Below are 20,554 nucleotides of genomic sequence, written 5' to 3'. Positions count from 1 at the left end.
TAAGAGCTTAGTTCTTGATGTGGACTCCTATCCAAAGAAAATCTATTCAACAACCGAAAGCATAAGTGAACTAATAGCCATTTTGGTTAGAGGCTATAATCCAATGGTAATTGAACATTGGATATTGGATGCAGGGGTATTTGCACTTTGCAGATGGAAATATATCATAATTAAACTTACTTGGTTTGTTTCAGAAAGCAAATCTCTCCTGGAGTCTGTGCTCACTGATACATAACGAGTCACGGATTTGGAAAAGGAATACAAAAGCTCTATTCATTGCCCTGTAAAAGACTTGTTATGAACTCATGTTTCTGCTTCTAGTAATTCGAACACTGTGGGAAGGCTTTAAAAAAAGGAAATAGCATCTAACGAATCATTAGTTCAAATCTATTCCTGGCTTCGCCTGTCCTTGACACTAACACCAAAACTGATTTTCTATTCTTTCTTGGTCCAATACAGATATTATTTGCAGTACAACCTTTAAAAGCTTAGGATATTGCTCGCATAATGATTCCCAAAATATTCTCCAGATTTTCTTGCAATTTCAGCCCAAAACTCAAAATATTAAATGTTTCCCTGTACCATAAACAGGTAATGTGCATCAGATTAGGAGGTATTCCTTTAAGCATTAAGCAAAAGTTTCCTTGTGATATGTTTCATATTCTCTTTATTTTATGACTCACATGATTTATTTACTAAAATATTAAAATAAGTATGTATGTTTGTGCGTTATCCAAGTTTTGTGATCAGTCCTATCTATGCTTTGATATTTTTGTGCCCGTTGTTAAATTAACTCAAATACAAGGATTTATAATTCACTGATAATTGATGGATGTATATGTGAATGAGCAATGTCCGTTCTGTATTTTGTGGAATATTTTTATTAGCATACCAAAAATAGGCAGGTTCTGTTATGACAAATTATATGGCATGCCTTCTATAAAACTTTTTTTTAAAGTATTCAGATTTCTCCATTAACATAATACGTATGCAACTTACATAGTACTCCATTTTTTAAAAAAGATTAGAAATATATAACATAGTCCAGATAAAACATCATCATTTGCGGCTTAATTACCTTCAAACCTTCCCTCACAAACCTGTTTTAAATTGTATTATACCAAGCCTCTTCTTTAAAGACTGATCTAGATATTCAATAGGGCCATAAAGAAATTGTGAGTTGGTACAATTAAAAATTAAAAAGATCGGCTCCTTACATGATCTACCATTTGTTTCCAGAAAATGAGGTCATTACCAGTGGCGTAACAGAGCATTTGGGAGCCTCCTGCGAGCCATGCTGAGGGGTCCCCACCAGTTCGGCAAATAGAATGGGTCGCGCCACACTCTGGGCCGGCCTAGATTACCACGCTTACGCAATATGCATGAGTGTTCCGCTTTAAGGGTGTGCTCCACACTGTACTAGGAGCAGCATATATATATATATGTGTGTGTGTGTTTTAATGCATTATACAGCACACTTTCTGAGAAAAATTGGCTAAAAAACCAGAGCGCTTGCAATTGTTTTAGTCCAAAAATACAATACATGCAAGTCACCAACAGTGCACAGGAACATTAATGCTTTCATTAATTGAATGCTTTGCTATTAAAAATGCCATGCCACAATGAAAACATGTCCAACTGGTTGTACAATGTAGAGCAGTCTAGACACATAATAACATATTACAGTAAAGCATGCCAGGCCACATTTAGATATACCTAGACTGGTTTCAGAAAAATTGCAGCCGAAGCAATAACACTTATGTTTTTTTTTTATCACAAATGCCCAAAGAAATATACAATGGCCCAGTAAGAAATGGCCAGACTGGCAGCAACCAAATTCCAGTCTATCCAGGTAATTACACTGAGCAGAACGACTTTATCAGAGATGCCCAGCTAAAGAAAGTCAAGCCAATCTAAGAAATGACTAGACTGGCTGCACCAAAATGCCTCTCTAGCCACTAATACCACATATCATGCCTGCTTAGCCTGGACAAGAATGTCCATCACGATTTATCCCACAATCCCTGCCCCCCACACATCCTCTCTCCCTCCAACCCCCTGCTCTAACCCCAAAAATCAGCACATCAGCCCAGAATTACCTCCATGTCCCTCTTCCTTGTCCCAGTGCTGACGTTTGAGGCACCTTCCTTCATAGGTAAGTACAAGGATGAGAAAGAGTGAGGCTAGAAGTAATGAAGATTGCAGGTAACTAAGCCAGCATTACATCTATGTCCCACAAAATGCCTCATACACAAGTACTGGGATGAGGAAGAATGGTGATACAAGTAATGAAGATTACCAATAAGTAATCATGGCATTAAACACAAAAAAGCAGTGGCAAAGCAGTGGCACAACACCATTGATCTGACTGGGCTTCAGTCCTCTTCCCCACTCCCTGAAATGTTGGGCTATGTTGACTCGACCTAGCTGACCTACAAGGCCATTGCTGGAACACAACAGGACACAGATGTTAAATGGCACCTGTGTTTCGTCGTTAAGGCCCAGCAAATACTAACGTAAAGTATTTCACTGTTCATTTTTAGGTAGTTGAAATCGTGATGTGGGTTTAGTACTTTCATGCAAGGGAAGTGATTTGAATGGTAGTGAGGTGGCAGGAGACCGCTCATTCTCATATTAGTCCATGAGTGGGTGCTTTCAGACTTAAAGAAGAGATTTAACTGCTTGTAACATTGAAGCTGCACTAGAATAGTCTCATTACAATGTGTAAAGAAGTTGGATGCCCCCACACAAATAAGTTTGCCCCTCCCCCACTGCCCTTGAACTTAGCACCTCTCCCAACATTTGAATGGTTAGTGGTCTCCAGAAATGTGGGCATTGTTGAGCCCCTGAACACAAGCACACACACCATTCACCATACAGATGCACGCACATACATGCACACCCAGTCACCCATACATTTAAGTGCGTACCCTTTCACCATACAGGCACACCCAGGCAGCTACCCATACATTAAAGTGTGAACCTTTTCAACACACTCACAAAAGCACACCGAGCCACCCATACATTTGAGTGTGCACATTTTAACCATACGCTCACACAGGCATACCCAGGCCGCATCAGGCACTCACTTATTAATGCACATTACATTATATACATACATATACACACACTTACATGCACGCACACACATTTAAAGAAAATACATTTTCTTACCTTTAATCCGTTGGTCCAGGGAATGAGACCTTCAGCTCCCTGAAGTAGCCAGGAATGCTTGTTCCTGTGTCGTGGGGTGGAGGGAAGTCCAATTACTTCAAAAAGAAATGGTTCCTTTTTGAAGTCACCCTGACTTCATAAAGAAATGATTTCCATTTAAGGACCAAACCGGATCAGAAATCATTTTTATATGAAGGCAGAGTGACTTCAAACAGAAACTATGGGCCTCATTATGAGTGTCGCGGTCCGGTAACAAGGGTGCCGGTAAGCTTACCAGCCCCCTTGTTTCCGAACTGCCACACTCAGAGTCTGCCTGCTGGGGCCACTGTGCCCGACAGTTTCGACCCTGGCGGGTGCAGCGGCCCCACTAAGAAGACTCACCACGGAAGCACTGGCACCGTTCGTGACGGTGTAGGTTCTTCCTTGAACCCATGGGGACTAACATTTTCCGGCACCCAGATTCCCGGTCCGCCAGGACTTGTAATGTCCCAGTAGCACCGGGAAGCTAGGTGTTGGAAATGGTGCTACGAGGACGGCGGCAACCTGCCGGTCGCACCGGTGAGTTACCTCCGACCTCTTAATGAGGCCCTATTTCTTTTTGAAATCATAGCCCCTCCCGCCGCCTCCCCATGCCTTGGAGGCCACTAGCCTTTAGGTTACCAAGTCATGAGGTGGAGAGCCCTCGGACTTCATAAAGAAATAGAATCTCATGTTTTAGTCACTCTAACTTTAAAGAAATTATTTCTGTAAAAACATTCTTTATGAAGGCAGAGCATGACGTTTCCGAGGCCAAAACAGAAACATCCGGTCATGCAATACTTGGAATATTATCTAAGATAACAGTCTTTAGGTGAGGAAGAAAGGGGTGAGAAGGGGTATGGTAAAGAGTTGATCAATGGATCCATGTCCAGCTGGTCATCGTTCTGTTATCAATCTCCTCTATGGACGCCCTTGATGTTCAAACTCCTATCCTGTGATTCCTTGTTGCCTAAAATGAAAACATTGTCAAAGTTTTAAATCATGTTCCTCGACATGTATGTGGCTTCAGCCTTTTCTGGTGCCGTCTCCTTCCCGATTGCCATTCTGACAATTAGGGTAAAGCATTTAAAGGTCAACTTGTCACCCTTAACGTGGATCCCAATGTCAAAATGTGTGTTTAATTCATAACAGATGCGTCACCACAAACTTTATTTGATTAGTGTTTTTTTTTATATTAGCTCTAAATACCAACAGATGGTAGATTGGTAGTTCTGTGTGGAAGGAGAACAACTGGAAAATGAACTGGATTGGGGTTTGTGAGGATAGGATGGTCTGATTCAAGGTGCAGGAGCAGCCGGAGACTTAGAGGTAAAGCGATCTACGTGCACAGCGGGGTAGTCTTGGAAGGCCAGAGTCTAGCCCGGTTGTAGGAAACCATTCTTAAGGGTCGGGTCATCTAGTATGGTGAAAATACTTTGGATAGTTAGTGTGGGGTACAACCCTCAATGAGTTATTGGGTCAAGCGAAAGTAGATTAACTTCAAGGACCAGGCAACCTGGCCTAACTTTTTCAAGCAAACATCAGTGGAGTGGTTTAGTTCTAGACCCGTTGGCATTTTCGTCACATTTTTCAAGAAGTCCTGCCTTAATGCCATTACCACTGCCAACACATGAGTAACTCGTTGAGGAATTGGGGGGAAAGTGACACCAACATTCCAGGCATGAATATTGGGGGTGGGAGAAGATCCTGAAGCCAATAGCCAAGATAAAGGTAGATAGTCCACGTCAACGGGACCCACCGATAAAATATCAGCCTTCGTGGTTTTTACGCAAAGGCTGTTGGCTACCATCAAATGGTGTATAGAAAGAAGGTACAGACTATCAGACGGGCGAGTGCGACCCCAAGCGTGGTAATTACAGCACGGAAACATACAATTTGCACTGCATGTGCAGTTCTGTTCAGCTTATGCACATGATTTGCCCGCTATGCTAGGAGGCTCCCATTAGCTTCAGTGCTTTGGATGAACCAATTGGACACCCCAGTACTACTAGTGCAAAATTCCTTGAGCAGTGGTGTGTAATGGGCTGTAACGATGGGCGGCGTTGATGAAATTGGCATCATTCTTCTATAGGAGACAGTACTAATAAGACGCCACACATTTATCATGCAGGCCTCGGGAATTCCTCATCCTTGATCCCTAAGGTAGCTTGGATATAAGTGGCACAGCTAAGATCCTGGATAATACATTATTTTGCAGCTGGATTAAGGACTGAAGCATCTATTCCACATTAACACGGCGAAATAGCGACGTGTTGGTATGCGTGACAATCGTTATCTTGCATTCTGGGACTTGTGGTTCGGCTTTTCCTGTGGAAGAGTGGGCCGACAAGTCCAACCATGCAACATTCTGCAGACAAAAAGAGGTGGGTGGCTGTAGGTGTTACACAAGATATTGGGGCTACTTGGCACCTGCGCTGCCGCTCGCTTGCACCTTCACATGCTAGCCTGGCACTGAAAATAATCTCCATGCCAAAATAAATCTGGAACAGTCGGATGCCGACCATGTTGGGATGTCTACTTTTGGCCTGTGTTGAAGGTGGCAACCTCTTTCCTGGTATCCCACGAGTCTGAAGATGGCAGTGGTGTGTACAAGGGCACTTCATGAAATGCCCCACCTGTCTGGCTCATCCTCCACAAGCATGGCAACGGTCACCTAGGATGCCACTGGAAATGTCTATTGCCCAATCAGGAACCAGAAAAGAGGACACCGGATACTGCTTGACACAAGCTTTAAGGTCTTGGGCTAAGCTAAAACCAAAGAATTTACATTCATTTTTGGCATTCTTTCAAATTGCCCATGCATTATCGTATTGATTATTCTGTGCCAATATGTGAGTAATTGTGTAGCAATAGTAAAGAAATGAGCACAGCAGATATCAGAGCTGGATTACTTGGGGACCAATCCGGTATTACAGCCTCTACAGAAGGAGAGCTGGTGGAGTCAGAGTCAAGAACTAGCCCTTGCATCAGCAAATCTGAGAAGACGCGTAGTGCGCGCGCACCAAATGCTCTGTGTATCCTGGAAAGAGATTGGCGCTATGCAATGAGAAACCAATAGAAGGATCTCAGGACCTGTGCCAAAGAGCCTGGCCTGAGGGCCCTGACCAAGACCGGGGCGGCACGTACGTGGATCTAGTCCAAGGTGTGTAAGAAGTAGTCAGGCACTGCCAGTTACAGACTATTGGCCTAATCAAGACCTGCCAACAGGCCCCAAAGTCATGAGGGCCATATTCATCCAGTCCTGACTTTTAAGTTAGCTTAGATTTGATGCATCTAGTTGGAGGCCCACGCTTAAAAAAAAAAAGCGGAAGCACAGATCGCTTTCCAGCTGGCACAGTAGTGGGACAGTTACCAGAATCACCCAAATCGAAGAAGGGCTAAGGAGGCTGCACCCAAAAGGAGTCGCTGGCGTGCCAGGCATTACTAGTGAATCGACTTTGCACTGTGGGCGGATGTGTGAAACCCACAGGAACACCGGCATTGACAGGGTTAAGAGTGAACGGCTGTACAGCTCCCAGGGCCGTCACACACCGTGAACATTCAGGAGGTGCTTCCAGCCATCAGTGTGTGCTGTGGGAGTGCAGGTCCACAGTACACCGATTAGAAGGACAGGAGGAAAGGAGAAAGCACACAATGTGCCTCGGGCGATGGATGTGGTAGTCAGGGTAACGCGTTCGCAAATGTCAGCGCTCCGGAGAACTTCTTTTAATACGTGTTTACTTTTCAATGTACAATATAACATTCTATAGGTACACACACAAAATGCTCCACAACTTAAAAGCACGACGGGAAAAGGGCACTGAAGACACAACGCTAAGTTAAAAGTGTAACAATAATGTCCGGGAATTTGCCCCAAATCGCTACAAATAGGACAAGTGTTATCTCACTCGGATGCAAGTCTTTTAATTTACTCCTAACAAAAAAACACCCAACCGTCTGTCTCCCATCTCGAAATCGTGTAGTGGCTGAGCAAGTTATTAACATTCTCCAAGTAATTCGCGTTAAACTAACTAGGTTCCGGGAACTCTTAAAAAATCCCCTCTGCGCTAGCGCTTACTGGACTCCATGTCACCCTCCATCTGTTGGCTTCTCCATCTTTCCGCGCTCCCTCAAGCGAACCGATTCCGTATGAGCGCACTCCAAATGCCAGAACACAAAAAGAACCAATCGCAAGCATGTCTCCTTTCAGAGAGAGGCGGTATTGCCTGCGGTAATCCCAGGTAAAGGGGCAAATTACGAGTGTGGCGGTGCAGGAAGAAATTGGCGGCAATGGAATTACTGCCACTTTTCCTGCTCCGCCATACTGCGAGTGTGGCCTAGGGGTGGTGGGGGTAAGAGGGTGAGGTGTTACCTCCGGCATGGTGCTGGAGGTAAATCTTCCGGCTTTCTGCAGAAAAAAGGCAAATTCAGCAGAATTAATTCAAATGGCCTCTCAAAAAATGGGGATTAACTCCGTCATCGCCACTTTGGATCCAGCAGGAAGTCGGGCAGACCAAGTGGCGGTAACAGTAATTAGATTGAGTGGTATTCTGGCAGATTTACCGCCGAAATAACGACCAACTCGTAATGAGCCCCAAAATGACCATTAGTGCATGACGCAGTAACTTGAAGGGTCCACCTCATTCCAAGTCAGGTGGATCATTCAGTTATTCCCCAATTTTGAGGTCCCATGAGAGTACTTTGGGGAAATGAGGTATAACCTCATGCTGTCATGGTTTTGCAAGGAGGACATTTCCTCTACACAAAAACATGTTAATTTCAACAAGTTTCGGCGAACTCTGTATTTGTTAGTGCAGTAAAAAATGTCGGTCATTCCACTAATGCCAATTTTTTGCCGCACTGCCACACTCTTAACAAGGCGAAAGACTTTCTCGCTTTGAGGAAAAAAAAAAAAAAAAAGGTCCTTCCCAAAACATACAAGGAAAAAGCTGCCCACCCGTTAACAGTTCCAACATCCCTCAAGGCCAGCCTCTGCCTCACGCATTCTTCGTGGGGTCCAGTAGAAGCATCAAGAAGGTAGTCTGATAAGTAACCAAGGAAGCTTCTAACCTACTTACATTATATTTTAATTATTGGTCAGTAGGGACCACATGTCCTACACCCAAAACCTCATGTGGCATTTCCCTTTCCGCTTACGACTTAGGTACTCCGTGCGCGCTACACAAATGAGCCTACTCACTACACAATGCCTCACTTCCATGCACATGCAGCTATTTAGCACTGCCTTTGTACTCTCTGCAACCTCTCCTGGGTAAATCCTCCTCTGAATAGACCGTACCGGCTCCAGAGAACAACCAGAAAAACCCTCCAATGGGGGGAAAAGCAAAGCCCATTTTTAGTTTTGGCTGAGCGGGAGAGCCACTAACTGGCAGCGGTTGTAGTGCATCCGGCAGAGCGGCTAGGGCAGGCGTCTGCAACCTTTGGCTCTCCATCTGTTTTGGACTGCAGCTCCCATGCTCCCTAGCCAGCATAGTCAATGGCAGGGGACAATGGGAATTGAAGTTAAACATCTGGGAAACCAATGGTTGCAGGCTCCTTGGCTAGGGAATAAACTGAACAAACCAAACACTCCATGCTGTGTGTCCTTCGGCCAGCAAAGTAGTGCACTGCAGAAAGGGTACACACAGCATGGAATCAGTGTAACGCTCCTCACAGCAGGGGCGCGAGTAGGGTAAAACGAACGTGCCGCTGGGCCACCAAGCCATTGCTTTCACTTCCTACCTCAGCTTCACAATCCCTGACAATGCAACAAGGGCCGGCAGTTTGATGGCTGAACCTGTCAATGGTGTGACAATCTGGGCTTTTGATGTCAATACCTGTTACACAATAACAATACATGTGACATGATGTAACAGCAAGAGAAAAATAAAGCATTAGGCACAGATGTTTCTCGAGGATTCAACCCTCAACAGGTAAGGTAACTCTGCAATATAGCTTTTGCTAGACTTTACGAATCATTCACAAATACCACATGTGGTATCAAGTTAGCCAAGTATGATCACGATGCAAACCATTTCCATGTATTTATCCAGATGCTGTGCAACTGAATGACTATATTAGCCAAGAATATATTGGACCGAATTAACACAACAGTGTTCTCGTATAGAAACAATAAGGGGTGAGCAATGTAAATATTACTTTAATTTAACTAATGACAGACTCCAAGCACATTTATCTGATGTCGAATTTGGGACCAGAAGGGGTAACAAATGAGACGTTATAAAACCTAGAACAATCCTGCAGAGAGGATACCCCATGCCTGGTCCACTGGTAGTGAGTAAGCTGCACTCTCCAACAGAAACAGAATGCCAATGACAAGCACTCTTATGTAGCTCCTACAACAAACGAAAGCAAACTCCTAAGCGCTAATGAAGGGGTAAGCACATGGCCACTCCATGGCACTCTTACCAACCTCTGCAGCTAAAGCAGCCCCTTCTGCTTGTATGGAGAAAACAAGACAACGAGGAAGAGGTTCTGTGGCCAGTGTCAGAGCCTGAACCACTTCTGCCTACAGTAGATTATCCTGCCGTCACGTCAGCCTAGAGGTTACTTAGAAATAGAGTATTAGGAGGCCTCAAATGGACACATGTACCCTGGAATGCTGCTTCTTTGAGTGCCTACATCTACTGTAATACATGGCATCCTGGGATACCCTCATACATGTCGGCAATAATGTTCTTATTGCAGACTGGTTTTGACATCACTACTGACCTGACAGAAGAAAAGAACTTTACACTTGCTCTGTAATCAGTAATTACGTTTCAGTTGTGACATCACAGTGCCAGCAGAGAGCATAATTCCAGTTGCCACAGAAGCACAACACTCAATTAAAGCCATGCCAAGCTTTTCCAACTCCTTGCTTGGAAAATAGTTGCCTGTGACACTTTACAGCCATCAATTGACAAGGAACTGTTTAATGTGTGCACTGAATCTGCATGTTATGGCGGTTATGTATATATGTTGGGCTCTGATGTCACATACACAGACCAGCTGTGGAACCATATAGTCTTGTCCAGGTCAGGCTTTATTGTACATATTTACATCTATACAGGATCCAGTTTCTCTTGATATGTACAGTCCCATTACTGGTAAACACGGTGGACATCACAGGTACAGAGACAGGTAAGTACAGGGACATAAAGGGACAGAGAGGCCCACCAGCCATCCTTACACACCCAGCTCAGGCCCCCAGCTGACATTCATGGAACACTCACAGACCCACTCAACATTCTCCTGAGCTGCCCATCATTCATACATCAACATTCCAATGGCATGCACTCCTGGCCAGTGACAATACAAGACTTACATCACAACATCTCCCTTCCATACAAAAGCACACATCACAACATAAGCCATGACAAGCTTTTCCAAATCCTTGCTGGTAAAATAGTTACCTGTGACACTTTACAGCCATCAATTGACAAGGAGCTGTTTAATGTGTGCAGTGCCAGACTTTTACACATGGGCGCAAGAATCTGCATGTTATGACGGTTATGCATAGATGTTGGGCTCTGATGTCACTGTTACACCTATTGGCCGTTGGTCCCTTTGGTCAATCCGCATAAGCGACTACGGTGCCAGAGTATGTGCCAGAGTATGTACATCCAAGATGGAGGACCGCGGTACCGCCGGGGAGGAGAGCAGCGGTGCAGTCTCTACACGTCCGCAAGAGACGCTGGGGACCGCTCACGTGATTCCATATACAGAACAGAGATCAAGTTTCCTTTGCGTCGCTACTGTTGTTGCTGGCGCTCCGTGAGTTCGCTTCTAGGTGCTCCTAGTGTTTACATCCTTCTTTGATCTATCCTCTTACCTGGTATCTCTAACCATGTGCTTCTGTTCCATTTAGGTCTTCTTTGCAGGCTCTCCCCTTCACCCATTCTCCTCGAGTTCTAATATCAGAGGACTGTGTTCCCTGTCTTTCCGCCAACTTCATTTGTACAGACTTCGCATCTCTTCCTATATCAGATAAGAGTGAGTTCCTTCCTTCGATCGTTTGAAAACTACTTGTCCCTATTAGTCATCCTAACTTACCTCATTGTTCGTTTTAGGGATCCTGGTTCCTAATTACTTCAGTCCTGGTACACTGGAATCTCTCCCTGATTCTTACTTAGAGCCTCATCCAAAGGTGTGGGAATCCCTTTCCTTATCGCTCCTATTTTTCTCTTCTCTCTCAAGAAATCTCTGTTCACCCCTGTGTTTCTTGAAACAAACAGGGAAAGCTTGGAAAAGCTAAAGAGCACGGACTAACCGTGGTCGTCCTTTTAACCGTTAACGTGGAAACATGTGGTAGCACATAAACAACGGTTTTCTAGGAAGGTAGTCATTCAACGAACATGTCAAAAATGCAAAAATTGGGTCAAGCGAGTGCTCTCACTCTAACACAAACAAGGGGCCACCCGGCTCAGCTAAGAACACCATTTTTAGTTTTTACGACGATTGGATCATTTTGTCTGCCTACAGACACGGCCAGTAGTATAGAAGGTTGAGGGACAGCTCTCTCCTCTATATCTGTTAGATAGGCGATACACCACACGCCACCCAGGGACAGGCACCCCTGCCAGGGACAGGGTGGTGTTCTTTAGGGTGAGATGCGCTGAGCCAGGTGGCCCCTTGTTTGTGTTAGAGTGAGAGCACTCGCTTCACCCCTGTGTTTCCCCATTACTAGAGGAAGCCTTCCCGCGTCCAGGACCCCTCCAGTCTTTGGTGAGAATCATTGGCACGGCAACTTCTCCATCGACACTCAGATCAAGCCAGGGTTTTCTTCCCGAGAGGGTTTCCCTGCCGGTCGTGTTCTTTCCACCCGGGTGTTTACCTTCGGGTAGGGAGGGACAGGTCGGTTGGGGAGCTTTCTCTTTCGGCATTGGCTCTTCCATCCGATATTCAGCTGTCTGCCAAGGTGAGAACGTATTTGCTTCTAAATTGTATATATATATACGAGAGTGTTGAGAAATAACCTGTTATCAGTCTTACAGTTGACAGTCACATACTCAGACCAGCTGTGGAGCCATATAGTTTTGTCCAGGTCAGGCTTTATTGTACATATTTAGATCTATGCAGGATCCAGTTTCCCTTTATATGTACAGTACCATTACTGGTAAACACGGTGGATATCACAGGTACATAGACAGGTAAGTACAGGGACATAAAGGGACAGAGAGACCCACCAGCCATCCTTACACACCCAGCTCAGGCGCCCAGCTGACATTCATGGAACACTCACAGACCCACTCCACATTCTCCTGAGCTGCCCATCATTCATACATCAACATTCCAATGGCATGCACTCCTGGCCAGCGACAATACAAGACTTACATCACAACATCTCCGTTCCATACAAAAGCACAGATCACAACATAAGCCATGACAGGCTTTCCCAAATCCTGGCTGGTAAAATAGTTGTCTGTGACACTTTACAGCCATCAATTGACAAGGAACTGTTTAATGTGTGCACTGCCAGAGTTTTACACATGTGTGCATTAATCTGCATGTTATAACCTATTTTAAAGCACAAAAGGAAGACGTTTTTTGGATGCATTTTAGTAAAAGTCAGGAACACCTTAGGGGCTGCATATAACGTGTGTTAAATCCAATCAGATTCTACATCGATTCTACGGATCTGCAGATGAATGGACTCTAACATGTAAGCAAGAGGCCAGGTATTAAAGGGACTGGGAGTGTGTGCGGCCATGTATTATAAAAGGAATAATGTACCCCCTAATGAACATAAAAAGGATACTGCAGAGTTTCATGACCTTCTGATGCAACTCAGCCTCGTTCCTCTATTGGACCATGGAACTCCTCAGTGACTTTCACTATCCTTACACCGTACGGTAGGTAGTACTTTATCCCATATATTACAGGTCACTGACATAAACTGCGATGCAAAATGTGACTTTATTACTGTTAGGCAGTCAGAAAAATGCAAAACATACTTGCTGGGGGTCCATTATTCTATATAATACCAAATGATGTCGGCCAATCATTATTGGCGCCAGTTGTTGCAGTGTTTAGAGCAACTGCATTGATTGAATGTGCAAGTCCATGAGTTATAATTAGAATTATACGTGTTCTCTTATAACGAGCTTAATACCAATGAGTGGTTTCTAAGCGCGGGATCGCGATTTGAACCGGTGTTGCGCTGCGTTGTCTTGCTTCCAAGACAAACGCATTGCCGCTAATATATCTTTCCTCCCCTCCGAGTGCAGGTTTTCATTAACACAATAGGACCGCTATACATCCTAAGGCAGCAGCTCCCTCTAGCAGAGCATTCTGTGGGATCGGGCAGCCTCTACTGCGCATGACTGCATCGGACAGACATAAATCTGGCCTTTTATATTATTAATAGATAGATTCGTATCTTAAAGTGATTATAAAAAGGACCAACATGGGCAATTTGGAGGCTAATGTTCTATTAAAACATCTACAGAAGGAAGGGTCTTGGTTGGGGGTTACTAGTAACAAAGCCGTTCTTGAACCCGCTACCTCTGAGGTGGCTAATGGTAGTAACAAAGAGGCACAGTTACTTCAGGTTTTTGGATAACCACTGGCTACAAATGGCCATCTTCAATTAGATTTAATCTGGATATCTAACTAGAAAAGTTGTGATTCGTTTTCTCGCGAGAATTATTGAGATGATCAGAAAGCTCAGCGAACTGAGCACGCGTCTCTCTCCTCTGCGGTCAACCACAAAGGGACGCTGGCTGACTCTGCGAGGTTGATAAATTAAGTAGAAATACATTTTGTAAAAGTAAAACCTGTACTTACAGTGATACAAAAAGGCAAAAACAGTGGTAGCACAAAAAAAACAAGTTGCTATTGTTATTATTGTTAAGCATTTTCTAGACATGTTTCTCCCAGGAAGTCATGTGGTAGCAAGTCAATGAATGCAGCAGCAGAGGAATCGGAGCCCTATGGCATCCATACCGTCCAACCATATGCTCAATGTCACTACGAAGACAACAGACCCACCTCTTAATACTCACAGGGGAAGTGGCATAAAAGGAACGGAAGCATTGGGACTATAGGACACGAGACCGACTCTTTCCCCGCCCTAGCAGCCTGTGGGGGCAATCTCTTCATTCCCCTGTAGGCCATTCCGCTGCTTAATGTGTTCTGTGCTTTATCAATAGCAGTTATTGTCGCAGGATAACTGCACGCACACCAGAAAATTACGCAGGGCAGCTGAACCAATGGCCTTACGTGGGGAAAGGGCATTATCCAAAGCGATAACGACGGACGACCCACCCATCAAAGCTTCTAAAAGGCTATGTGCACCAACAGAAATCAATAATTCAGTTGATTGTGACATCAGTTTATTGGTACACTTTAAAAAGGGGAAATGTTGGTCAGTGTAACACAAATATTACGTAACCGACACATTGCAATGGGAGGGAACTGAGTCATTAGTTATTGCACAACGACTCACATGTGGAGTTTGGAATTGTCAAACGAATATTTGTGGAAAATATTGATGGCTGCTTCTTTTTTAAATGTAATCCCCAGCGCTGCTACTGTCAGAACGCCTGGCGTGCAGCTTATACGAGGAGTTATTGACTGCATTTGGATTGGTTCAAGAGAGGTCAATAATGAGCTGAACCGATGGATCTGCCTGGCTGAGAGGCAGGGAAGATTATTGGAAGGCGACGCATTATGGAGTAATTTGCTGCTGGTTGGTGGAATACTGGGTTGGCGGAATATTGTGCGCCGGATACATCAAGACATTTCATTTCTTGTAAGGAAATAGTGTAAAAAAAAAAAAAAAAAAAAAAGCATTATGCAAGGCGAGTTTAGGACGGGACAGCACCGACGAGAGGGGGTTGGGGGCTGGGGGAGAATCCACAGACGGGGGGCAGGGAGGTTGCCTAGAAGCAGTTGCGCTTGTGGGCAGGTTGTATGTTTGAATACATTTGACAAACAAGATGCCTGCTGAAAACCTACTGCCCGTTCTTTGGCAACCTCTCCAAAGGACGGCCCGGAAACACTGACTGCAAACGGTGCCTAGGAAGCACGCTTTGCATATAAAGCGATGAAAGAGCGCCCACAGGGAAGGAAATGGGCCGGAACCAGGCAGAGCGCAGCTCTGATTAATGTGGTCTCGCCGGAGCCGTCGCTGGGATATCCCAGGGAAATCCCAGGCCTGTTCTGAAGCCTGAGCCCACGTTTCACAAGACTCAGCACGGGCGAGTGACTACAGAAACAAAGCCTCAGTACTGTTCAGAAGCTACCTTCTTCTTCTTAATTATCGGAGGTGTGGGCGGACCCACGCAGGCGCTTCCCAAATAGCTAGATATGGATTGCAATGTATAGGCATTTTATTGTTAGGATGAGTATTGTGACTGGTAAAGAGAGCAGAGTCAAACTGCTATTACTCCTCAAAGGGGGTTCTTGCTGAATCACGATCAGATCTCTTTCAAATAAAAAATGGAGCGCATTCTTAAGTACCCACAATGCTTTTTGCTTTTATGCAAATAGCCATGCTTGCGTCGCATGAAGAAATACTGTTGGTATTAAGAAAAATCTAAGACTATGTAGACTATGTGGAATGATAAACATTGAGACCGCAACACTTTTGATATGCTATTCTTAAAGTTTCATTCAGCTGCGGGAAAAATATTTGACAAGATATAAGAACTCCTGTTTAGAGGAAAAGATTTTTCACACGATGAAATTTTATGAGTTGATTTTAAACATTTTAAAAGAGTTATCTGATGGGATTTATGTATGTTAATATGACTGTTTAGAATTGTGATAGAAATGGAAAGAAAATTGTGTTTTATATATGTAAAGTCTGTTACGGTTATGAAAATATTATTGCTAAATAAATAAACACTGTTGCATGACCTGGACTGGGGCCATGCCCCTCGTCCTCAGTCCCTTCTCCCCTCAAGAAAAAGAGGGTTCTCAGAGTCATATTCCCAGCAGAACCAGTACCTCTATATACATACACAAACCCGACAAGCAGGTTCTCTTTAAAAACCACACGAGTTATCACCACAGATGGACCAAGGGTTTAGCTGCTGGCTGTGGAACCAGTGCACTCGATTTCTAATCTTGCCTTCCTCATTTTCCCACCTTGGGCCTTACTGAGAGTAATACCGCCAAACTCGATTACCATTAGTGCATGTGGCAAATATCCAGCGACAGGAGTTATGAAGACCCAGTGGTGATTTTGGAGCTCTGTTGGCCTCCTTTGGGGACACTCAGGATTCCCACCTTATTTTATTTATTTATTTCATTTGTTCCCTTGTTAACACTGCATCCATTTTCGCATGAATGTGGTGGAAATGACCTACCCAAAAAATACAGGAGTACTTTTTAGGGGTTCGGTACCAAACCCCGTAAATACCACCTGTTTTAACCCTACTGATAAGGGGGCACACTGTGTGATCCTGGACAGACCGCTTTATCCACCAACGTGGGCCTCACCTCGCTCGCCTGGAATTGATTTGAGAGTGCTTAGAAACGAGTTTACCCACAATGAATGGCTCTATAAAAAGCTGGAGTTGTTTGATGTGGCCTTCTAAGCGCTGTATTTGCACAGGGTGGTGAGTCGGTCATTAGACCAAGTTTCCTGGGCAGGTGTGCACTGGCCTATAAGTAACCCTGGAGATTTCCTTGTAGGTCTCTGCTCCCTGTGCCACTTTTGTGTATTAGCCGAATTGATTTCCGCATTTTCTCATAGCAAAAGGGCTGGGCTTGCTGAAAATTTGCATATGGAGCCGCTTTGAACATTATTCCTAGGGCCTCTTTTTGGTCCCCAGTCCACCCCTGTTCCCAGCCCACCTCCTAAAACTACCACCCTGAAAATGCTGCCCAAAACAGACTGAATACCGGAAAAGGAAAAGGGAAGTCACTGGCAGGGAGGGCGTGTTGGTTTCGGGGGTTACGATGGTAAACTCTTGCAGGGACGAAACTCCTGTATTACGGAGGTCGCTCCGGGACAGGGTGGTCTTGTGGAGGAGCCGCCTCCAGTGGGCGGGAACCACAGCTCCCTCCTGTTCCCAAGGCAGCGCGTTACTCGCGGGGCCATCCTCCCGGAGTCCCGGGCCCGGTGCCCAGGCCATGACAAGGACATACCTCTGTCACAATGGAGAGATCACACATTCCTAAACACGCTTAGCTGTGCGCTGCCTCGGTTTTACAGCACACTCACCTCTGAGGCATCCGCAAATCTGGTTTCAACACACCGGTCAGGATTCAGGGTGGGGATTAAACAAGAGGAAGCCTTAGAGTGTTGCCATGGACACCTCGCACCCCAACCCTTTACCGCCGGGGCGCTATGAAATGTACTTTATATTTAACACCACATTGGGCCAGTTTTAAAATCAGGGTTACGCTCCGAGCTGTACTTTTCATTGTGCAATCTGTAAATACGATTGTAAACAGATGTTCATGAGTGGTACTGGTAGCCCCCCCCCCCCCCCCCCCAAAGACATCTCAAAAGCTCCCCTTTCCAACCCATCAATATAGCACCCAGTTATCCTGTATGTGGTGAAAAAACAGGGTTTATGCAGTTCACATTAAACAGCCGTGACCAAAGCACAAAAGGATTTGCTTAGGATCACAGGCTTGAGTTAAGCGGTGAAGCCAGGATTTTTTTTCGACCAGTCGGTCACCAAAAGGATTTGGCCGCATATTATCACGGGTCAAGTTTTGAAGATTGGTGTGTGTAATTATACTGTGTGTTAATTTTGTGTCGCATTTTGGTGCTGCTGGCGGGGTCCTACACAATGGATTACGAAAATGTTGGGACCATGACGAAATGATGAACTAAGATGTTGCTACCTGGGTTGTGGGTTGAGGGGGTCCACTCTCGTCCAAAAGACCAAGCAGGCAGTGACAGTGGCTGGCCCCTCGGGTTGCCCCCTGGATGGAAATGTAGGCCAGGCTTGGGCATTGGACTGTCCAGCCAGACATTGGAATTAGGATTTGCAATGTCACCCTGGAACAGCTCAGACAGCTAGTAGGCCAGACTGTCAGCTGGCGGGTCAAGGTCTGGACTAATGTCTCCCAAATGGAATGGATCATTTTGTCCCGTGAATGGAATGGATCATTGAGGAATATATGCAGATGGTACTATCTCTCACTTGGGGCGACACACAACCCCAAACATGCGTCTGCCTACCCTCACATTTTGTCAATGCGTGGTCAGCACTTAATACACGACGCTACACTGGTTCTATCTTAACAGAGCTTTCACGTTTTCCATGAAAAGCTCATCCAATAATGTTTTCCCCCCTTTGCATTTTGGGACTTGTAGTTTTTCTTTTCCCATTTAGAATTTGGGAAAACTACAAGTCGCAGAATTCAAAGCAAAACTAGGGTGGGTGGCCTTTCCTTGCATGGCAACGGGAAATTTGATAGCTCTCTCTTACAGGTATGTTTTCTTTCTTCCTCCCATTCTACAGGAGTCGTCACTTCAATGAGCAACCGTACTTCTTTGTGACTGTGAGAGAAAACACACACACCAGTTTCTGTTCATGGCATCATTTTGTAATTGTTTATTCATACAGCGCTTATACACAGGTGGAGTGCTTCAAAGCGCTTCAAGGGAATACAGCAATCGTTCTTAGGCCTTGAAGTTTCCGAATCATCTAAAGTAATACGTGCTGATGCTGTAAGTCTTGGGGCTCAGCCCTGGCGTGCACTGGCACACATTAAGCACTGGTGGGCAGACACAATTCCCCAATTTTCTGCAGAAGGTTTACGTGTTCTCATATTATGCCTTGACTCATTAAGAAAGCTCTTTCCCAAGAGTGTTTAAGTGGTGCACACACAGTGCTCACAGTTGCGCCCTGCGTGAGAAAGCCAATCAGTGCTGTGTTTGCTTAGAACTCTGGGACTGGTAGTTACCCTAACTCTAAATAAGAGTCCCAGAATGCAAAGGAAACAAAACACAGGCAGGACGCGATAGCCTGCTGAGGCATGGCAAGGGTACTTTTTCAAGCCTTGTGCATACGTCAGTAGGCCAGTGCCCACAGGTCGCTTAGGGGTATCAGTGAGGTATACAATTTGACTTCATTAATTAGTCAATCGATAGGTCATCAAGCCAAGTTTTAGTCTTTCATTTTGGAACCAGCAGTGTTGCTTTTACAAAGATAAACTTGCACTACAAAATGCAAAGAAAATCAAAATGAAATCTGGATGAGGCACCACAATGTAAAGCATGTTGTTGCTTATTGTTGATTCAGAGCTCTGAAGTAAGCCATCCAGTTCCTTTTGCGCTTGGCATTCTGGGACTTGTAGTTTTCCTAAATCACAAATGGGAAAGAAAAAACGAGTCCCAGAATCGGAAATGGAAAAAAAGGACTAGGTGGCCTACTAAGAGGTCTGTTGATTCGGGGCTAGGGTGACCAGATGACCCCCCACCCCGCGCCGCCACTGCAAAGTCACGTTTCCATTTTTATGCTGTCATTCTGTTGTAGTTTTGATTACCTTCCATTCTATACGCCCGGGACTAAAATCACCCTCCCTAGTGATTTGTTAAAGAAGACAAGTTAGGACTAGAAGAAAAGCAGCCAGCTGGTCTTACCTTGCTTTCACCTGTCCTGTGATTTCTCTTCTCTCCCCGCGACGGTGACAGGGGACGGGTCACTCCTTGCCCCCAGCATTACCCCTGGTCCCCAGCCAGCGTTCGGTGTCCCCCCCCCCTCACCCGCGGCGCAGTCCCGGGATCCAGAAAGCCAAGTTCGGAGAAGTTGCTGAGCGCTCTGCCGCTCACAAGGGCCGCCTGTTCTCCATGCTGCGGGAGCCTGTTTTTCAGGATCGGCCACTCCTGCGAGCTCAGGTGAACCAGGCTCGTCGCGCACAGCAGTTTCTGCCGCTGCTGCTTCTCCGAGTCCTCCCCTTCTGGGCAGAGCTGGGCTGCTCTGCCTCCCCGTGCCCAGGGAGAGGAGGAGGAGGAAGAGGAGGCGGGAGGAAATGGACGGGACGGGGTGGATGGCTGGGGCTGTTTACTTTCCAAACTTTCCCTCCACCAGTCCCAACACCTTGGGATTTCTCCTGGCAGAGCACAGACCCCAACCTGTGGCCGCCTGAATGCAAGCCGGGGAGGTGTGGGCAGTGTGCACCCCTCTTTTAGAAGGAGGACACACACAGGAGATACTAACCGCAGGCCTTAAGGGATGCCTTAATAATTGCAGAGTATTTCACATGATTTGCAGTTTCATGGTTCCTAAAGCACTGGCAGAGTATGCATTTTTAAAAGTAGAAAACAAAATGAGCTCTTCATAAGGGACAGGAGCGCGGATGCCGGCTTCCCATCGTGATTGTATTGTGTGATCTTGGGCAAATAGCCATGCCCATAGATGCCACATAACTGCCTGCCATCGAGGGAATC

The 20,554-nt window shown here is 45.4% G+C and overlaps 1 protein-coding gene across 1 annotated transcript in view; it reads right to left on the bottom strand.

Annotated features, from left to right (window-relative positions):
- The window catches only part of NCMAP (non-compact myelin associated protein), a 347,688-nt gene extending 327,601 nt beyond the window's left edge, over positions 1–20,087 (bottom strand). Inside the window, exon 1 of the mRNA XM_069622709.1 lies at positions 19,748–20,087. The gene's annotated coding sequence lies outside the window, so the exon portion shown is untranslated. The remainder of the gene's footprint in view (positions 1–19,747) is intronic.
- Positions 20,088–20,554: the final 467 nt, after the last annotated feature.

This window comes from Ambystoma mexicanum, chromosome 11 (assembly GCF_040938575.1).
Source record: "Ambystoma mexicanum isolate Mex_15411 chromosome 11, UKY_AmexF1_1, whole genome shotgun sequence".
NCBI classification, from domain to species: domain Eukaryota; kingdom Metazoa; phylum Chordata; class Amphibia; order Caudata; family Ambystomatidae; genus Ambystoma; species Ambystoma mexicanum.
Note: the sequence above shows the minus strand (reverse complement) of the source record. Positions and strands in the feature narration are given on the sequence as shown.